The sequence below is a fragment of the Antechinus flavipes genome, chromosome 3 (assembly GCF_016432865.1).
Source record: "Antechinus flavipes isolate AdamAnt ecotype Samford, QLD, Australia chromosome 3, AdamAnt_v2, whole genome shotgun sequence".
Classification (NCBI taxonomy): Eukaryota; Metazoa; Chordata; class Mammalia; order Dasyuromorphia; family Dasyuridae; genus Antechinus; species Antechinus flavipes.
The window spans coordinates 620542809-620550263 of record NC_067400.1 but is presented as its reverse complement, the minus strand read 5'-3'; the positions used below and the strand labels follow the sequence as shown (position 1 = coordinate 620550263).

Sequence of the window (7455 nt, the reverse complement as noted above, 5' to 3'; positions counted from 1 at the left end):
AAAATCTTACCAAGAAAAAAAAAAAAAGATTTTTGAGTTCTAGGTTCTCTCTCTTATCCACACTCCTAATTAATAAACTACATGTGAAGTTATGAAAATCATTTCCATAAAAGTCATGAAAAAAAATCAATCTTCCACCCTAATGAAACTTAAAAACCTCAAGAAAAATTAAGTTAAAGAGAAAGAGTGAAAGAAACAGAAAGACAGAGAGACAAAGACAAAGACAGAGAATGCCTCGATTAGTATCAGATACAATCAGTTCCTTCTCTGGGTATGTGCAGGATTTTTGATGTTACATCCTTCAGAATAGGCCTGGATGGTTGTACTACTGAGAATAGCAAAGTAGTAGCAATTTTCTTAACCTGAGCTGGCCCCTCCTAAACCTTTCCAGGAATGGACCATGGGTGATCCACCAAGTTCCCTTCACTTTCACCCCTAGGAGGCAACACAGTGCTGTCTCAAAAAAAGTTCCCAATGAGATCAGGAAGCCTCCATTCTAAGTTTGTCTCTATTGTCTGACTTTCCAGTGAGCTGCTCAATCTCTCTGGTCCTCCTTCTTCTCATCTGTAAAATGAGATTGAACTAGATGACTTCTAAGTTTCCTCCCAGCTTTTAGAACTGCTTCTTTTTTAAATTAAAGCTTTTTTAATTTTCAAAAGATATACATGGATAATTTTTCAACCAATCCCCCCCCCACTTCTCCTCATTCCCTCCCCTAGATGGCAAGTAATCCAATCTATGTCAAACATGGTAAAAAAAAAATATATATATATATATATATATGTATATATATATATATGTATGTATATATATATATGTTAAATCCAAATTATCTTGCTGCACAAGAAAAATCAAATCAAATTGGGAAAATGAGAAAGAAAATAAAATGCAGGCAAACAACAACAAAAAGAATGAAAATGCTATGTTGTGAACCATATTCTATTCCCACAGTCCTCTCTGGGTATAGATGACTCTCTTCATCACAAGTATCATTGGAACTGGTCTGAATCATCTTAATGTCTTAGAACTCCTTCTTTCACCATTGGGGGAAGGGGGGATCCTAGACCCTCTCCACTCTGTGTTTCATCTACTCTTTGTCTCCCCTTGTGTGTATGTGTGTGTATGTGTGTGTGTATGTGTGTGTGTGTGTGTGTGTGTGTCCCTTTTTCTCCCTCCTCCCAATGACCCAGAAGATATTAGCTATATACCCTGAATGGCCACCGGGGGACAGCAATAGTTCAGGAAAATTAAACACAGTATTAACCATGACTTAGGACACCTGGGTGTCTGCTACCTGGATCCAGGTTCTTACCTTTTTGAATATACTACCCCACCTCCACCCCCAAGGATCTGGGGTAAGGGACCTTATCTCCAGATCCCCTTGGGATACTTTCCCCCAAATTCCCCCCCCCACTCACTCCCTCCACACACACACACACATACACATACACACACACACACACACACACACACAGCCAGGTACACACACTTCTCAGGGGAAGCTTTGGGGGGATAAGTCTATAAGGAAAGGAGTGCAGGAAGCAGGCGGGATAGGCCCGTCACATTTATTTAGTCCAAGAGGCCAGAGTGGTTATTCAAGGCAGAAGTGTGGTCTTCATGTCTGAGGGTCCTAAGGTCTTCTCATTTCTGGGCCTGGGAGTGAGACAGAGATAAAGAGAGCAGTTGACAGAGACCCAGGGAGAGAGTGCAGTCAAAAACACCAGGCTGATAGTCAGCAGCTCCTGTTTCTCCTGCCTATCTGTCCTTGCAGCCTTTGAGTCATTGTCACAGTCAACGGCTATATAGGTGCAAGGTTGTCCATTCTCAAGGCTGAAGATTCAAAAATGAAAAATAGGTTTTGTCCTCCAGGTGTTGACAGTCTAATGAGTGACTTATGGTAAATAAATATAAGATATAATGTGATGGGAGTCTAGGGGCTTCTCAAATGTTGGAGGAGATAGGTTTCTTCAAGCTGGGGATCCATAAGAAATGTATGGTGAGGTGTAATGATTAGGGAGGCTTCCTGGAAGAGGTGGCTCCTGAGTTAATCTTTGAAGGATGGGAAATATTTAATTAAATAAATTATGGGGTTGAGGCAGGGGGTGGGGTGCAAAAAGGAGGTTAGTTCAACTACAGGGAATGGTGTGATCAAAGGTTCCAAAGAAGATGGGAATAGGAGAATGGAGTCACAGTGGTTCAGTCCAATGGAATCAAATGGCTCTGGGATGACATCATGCAGACAGCTGAAATTAAAAAGGGCTTTGAATGCTTGGACTAAAATCTTAAACTTTCTTTTTCTGTAAACAAGGCCATTAAAAGGATTTTGAATTGAAGAGAAACATGCTCTTAGCAATGGGTTGGTTAAAAGTCTCTTCTCACTAAGCCTAAGTTTCAAATGAGGGGCTTGGATTTAAGGGGTCTCTAAGATCCCCACCACTCTGCACATGTATTGGGTTATGAGATCATGGAGTTTGAGATGGAAAAAAGCTTCAAAGGAATCAACTCCACGTCCCTTGTTTATAGGTGAGGAAACTAAAGTCGATTTTAAATGACAAATCCAATGGCACAGAGGACTCGAGAGAGAGAGAAGTAAGACACCTAGAGATAGAGGGAAATAGGGAGGCATAAATATATGGGAAGAAATAAAGAAAACAAGAGAGCCATTGGGTGAACCATGCATTGCCAAGACACTTAATTCCCTTTGCTTCCCAATCTCCCCTCACCTTGTGGAAGAAGTAAATGGAGGCAAAGATGGTGATCACTGCCATGGCCACGGTGACATTCTGGGTAAGGTAGAGAGTCAGAGGTCACTTCTCCAGTACCCATATCCAATCCTAGACACACCATCCTCCCCCCCTCCACCAGCTTTCTGCCACTCAGTTCCCTTGCCCCTTCAGTACAGCTTCCCTCTGCCCCTTGAGGCCTTTCTTAATCTCTTCTTCCTTAAGATCTCCATTGATTTGTTTCTCATGACCTTTCTTTATTCCTTTCCTCCTCTTTCCCCCACCCTCTAACCCTGAGTATTTCTTCTTTTCCATTATCCCTCCCTAAAATTGTTTTCCCTGATAATGCCCCCATATTCCTCCACTCAGTCCCCAACCTTCCTCCTTCCCTCCACATCTCCCCCCCACCACCTCCTGCAAGCTCATTGCTTCTCCTGCCCTCTTGGACTGGGGACCCTCTCTCTCCAACCTCTTCTGTTGGGAATATGGGCCTGGCCGCAGAAAGTCTAGAATTGGACTTGCCCATCGCCTGGGAGAACAGAATGTTACCAAGGAGATGGTTCCTCCCACCCTGTGGCTCATGGAGTAGGGGGAGACTTAGAGAATTAAGACCAGAGCAGAGTCGAGAGGCAGGTAAATGTTGGTCTGGAGCAGCTTCGGTCCTCCTTTGGGGTTCCTCTCACGATTCCCTATACTCTTTGAAGGATGATGATCACAGTGGCTTTGGGCATTTAGACAAGACTGAACACCGGTCCCCCATGATTCAGGATGGTTAAGTACCTCCTAGCCTTGATATTTGTGTGATGTAGCCTCTCTAAACCTCAGTTTCCCCATATGTAACACAGGATATCCCTTCCCACCCCAAATCCTATCATCCTAAACCAAAAGTGAAAGACAAAGACCCAAGTGAAAATGTCCTTACCCTCAAGGAGATTACATTCTGACAAGGGAGAAGATGTGGGAATATATAAAAATATAAAAGACACACATCAATGAGATCATAGAAGTCAACCTTAGAAGGAAAGATGTGGGCAAATGGAGAGGGGGGGGAGGGTCTTTCCCACAAGGTGGGGTCCCTGAGCTAGATTTGAAGGAAGCTGTGGATTCCAAGACAAGGAGGAGAACATTCCAGCCACCATTAAGGAATGGAAACAGGAAGAGAAATGTTGTGTGTGAGAATCAGTGAGTTGGAAAATGGCTGCATTGTAGAATTTCCAGAAGGAAATATTGTGTAAATGGATAGAAAAGGTAAGAAGGAGTCACCTTCACTGAGAAATTTAAATACCCAAGAGAAGAAGTTCTTTCTAATTCTAGGAGTAAGAGGAAGCCACAGGAGTTTGAGTAGGGGAGTGAATGATATTAAAAGGAGTAGATATTGATTTGGTATTTTATATTCTTTATATTTATATTATTTATAAATATATATGTATTTATATATAAATTATATACAAATATATACAAAATATATAAATATAATATAATTATATTTATATCATATTCTGTTGTTACATCTTGTTTGTTATATTTTATTCCACTCTATAGGTGATTTTATTCTGGAATCATATCGTCCTCTTCCTCTCTGGGCAAAGCAGTTCATAAATTCAAGAGTTTAGTCTCTCTCTCTCTGAGGTCAGATGTACAAGTGATACCTCTCTCGCAATCACTGTTAATTGGGAGAGAAATTCTGAGCTTGGGAATTGTGATCTCAGCAATTATGCCCACTGAGGGAAGTTTGTTATTTCACACAATTTCAATCTCTGAGAAGCTAAAGGATATCTTGTGGTCATCCCTGAGATTAGAACAAGAAGACTGTTGCCCATCCTAAGATCCATCTTGAAACTTCAGGTGGCTTTATCCTCTGCCTCAGTGCCTTCAAGTCTGCTGCTGCTGTCCAATGTCTATGGATGCAGTTGGACCCTGCACATTGAGAACAGAAAGAAGTACCCATTCTTCCCATGGTTACTTTGTGCCCCTTTATGAATGTAACTAATCACAATTTCCCAACATCTTATTATTACCACAAAACAAAACAAAAAGTATTGGTTATGAGATCATAACCAATGATGTTATTTTTGTTTTGTTCTATGACAATAAAAATGTATTCCACCATCAATTTGGAGTCTTTTGGTTCAAGAGACCTTCTTTATTGGTACTTAGTGATCCTACTAATAAATCATAAATTTACTCAGAGAAGCCTACTTTGATTTATCTTTTTGTTAAGTTTCAATCACAACACAATCTCTGCATTCAAGAAGTGTCCAGTCTTTATTATTATTATATATTTTATGTATCTATCTATATATATATGTGTATATATATAACTATTATATATATATATATATTATTATTATTATTATTATATAACCCTCAGTAGATTGGGGTGTGCTAGATACAATATGTGATTCTGTCAAATAGCTCCTGGAACTAAGAAAGGAAAGCTCATCTTCGACAAGGGAGTCCAGAAATGGCTCCAGGGGTGAGATGGCACTTGAACTAGATTTCAATTGGGGAAAGATTTCAGTGGGTGGCACTATCTGCTACTTATTGCCTGTATGGACCTCCATACAGGACCTCCACCTTTTCACTGTAAAATGAAGGGAGCTAACTCCTGGCATTCCTTCTGGCTTGCTATTTATTAAACATGAATTACCTACCATGAGTCACAAAGAGTGAGCACCAAGATAGTTTCTATGCTCACAGAGCTGTCATTCTAGTGGTCAAGACAACATGAATCCAGACAAGTTTGAGGTGGGAACAAGGACTCTTATGGGGAGGATCAGGGAGAATTTTTATGAGGAGATTATGTCTGAACTAATTTTTCAAGGAAGAGAAGGGATTCAAAGAGGAAGAGGAGGAGGAGGAGGAAAAAGAGGAGGAAAAGGAGAGAGAGAGAGAGAGAGAGAGAGAGAGAGAGAGAGAGAGAAGGAAGGAAGGGAGGGAGAAAAAGAAGGATGGAAAGAAGAAGGAAGGAAGGAAGGAAGGAAGGAAGGAAGGAAGGAAGGAAGGAAGGAAGGAAAGAAGGAAGGAAGGAAGAAAAGGAAGGAAGGAAGGGAAGGAAGGAAGGGAAGGAAGGAATTGGAATGTGAATTTGAAGGGTTGTTCACCAGTTAGGGAAGGACTAAAAAACTGTAGTTTTTAATGTAATAAAATATTATTGCACCACAAAATATAACAAAAGCATCCCTCTCAGAACTTCCTTAGTAATATAAACTGAGGCCATGAGGTGAGTAGAATCACAAGAACAATTTATACACTGGCAACCATTATAAAGTAAAACAATTTTGAAACCTAAAGCATGTGATCAAAGCAATGACCACCCAACAGAGCAATGACCACTGGCCCAACAGAGATGGGATAAACTCAAGGCGCAGGAAGAGACATTTGACTGTTTATAGATTGCTAATTTTTTCACAGATTTTTGTCTTGGTTTTTAAGTTAATAGGAGTGTTGATATTTTATATAACATATATGCGCAGAGTTGTTGAAGCAAGCACAAGCAAAGAAGGTAATTTTGAAAGCAATAAAATACAATTTATTAATGTGCATTATCAAAAACACTTAAATAACATGAAATGGAGATTCATAGTTTCATATATAATCTCTTGAATTCTTCTGTAAATGTGGAAATGCTGATTCTAGGATGTTTACGTTTATAATGTATATGATGTGTATGCTCAATATACATGAACACACATATATAATATACATATAGATTTATATACATATAGATATACACATGCATATAACACCTATCTATATGTTTACAGCACATTTGCATATATGTGTACTTATAAATGATGTCCTCAAAGTATTGTAGCTTAAAACTACACTAGTTTAAAGCTAAGTAATTTTGTACACACGTTTATCTCCTTTCTACTCCCACCTCCATGCCATCCCTGGACCACTGTTCTCAGCCTCTCTGACAACCTTAATCTGACAACAAAGTCCATCCCCACTCAATGTCGCAGCCTCTTCCCCGCCCCCCAGCTCGGCTCTGTCCCTGCCCCAGCTTGGAGCTCTGCACTTGTCCCCACCCGTCATGAAGAGGAAAATGCCCGCCCATGTCAGATAGTAGTTAATTTCCAGGGTGTAGCCCATCCCCGCTTGCAGGAAATTCCGGGCCTGAAGCAGGTAGAACAGGGCACACAGGAACACAAACAGGACTTGGCACAGGACGGGAAACACGGGTCACAGAGGCAGGAGTGGGGGGAATGGAGAGAGAGGGATGGCCTGGGAGGCAGGGGACGTGTGGCTCCTAAAACAAGGCAAACATCCCCCTTGGGACCAAGCTTGTGGCTCCTGGGTTGGCTTGTCCACCAAATAGGCGTTTTGTGTCTGGGCCAGAACTGGAGAGAGATCCCAGTCTGACAATGAGAGCGGATCTCGGAAGCCAGGCTGGGATCTCCCCAAGCAGGTGGAGATGGGTCAGTGGGTAGAGCTGGCGTGAGGATCACCTGAGCTCCAAGCCCACCTCACACACTAACTGCTTGTGTGATTCTGGCCTGGCCATTCTATAATGTCTCGGCCTCCATTTCCTTAATAGTAGCCCCTACCTCAAAAGGCCATCTTTAGGAACAAATGGTAATACATGAATCACTCAACAAACCTTAGTGTGGTCTATAACCGCCCGCTGTTATTGTTATTATTGAGAGGCTATCAAGGCCAGCACTCTCATTTTATAGAGGGGGAAACTGAGGCCCAAGAAGACTTCACAACTTTCTCCCAAGTCAAT

At 41.3% G+C, this 7455-nt stretch overlaps 1 long non-coding RNA gene across 1 annotated transcript; it reads right to left on the bottom strand.

The window, feature by feature from the left end:
- Window positions 1–1533: 1533 nt before the first annotated feature.
- Window positions 1534–3248, bottom strand: LOC127558208 (uncharacterized). Its single transcript, XR_007952737.1, has 3 exons — window positions 3135–3248; window positions 2724–2783; window positions 1534–1653 (listed from the first exon to the last, which is right to left on the bottom strand). It is a non-coding gene; the product is annotated as an uncharacterized LOC127558208 (long non-coding RNA).
- Between the last annotated feature and the right edge of the window lie 4207 nt (window positions 3249–7455).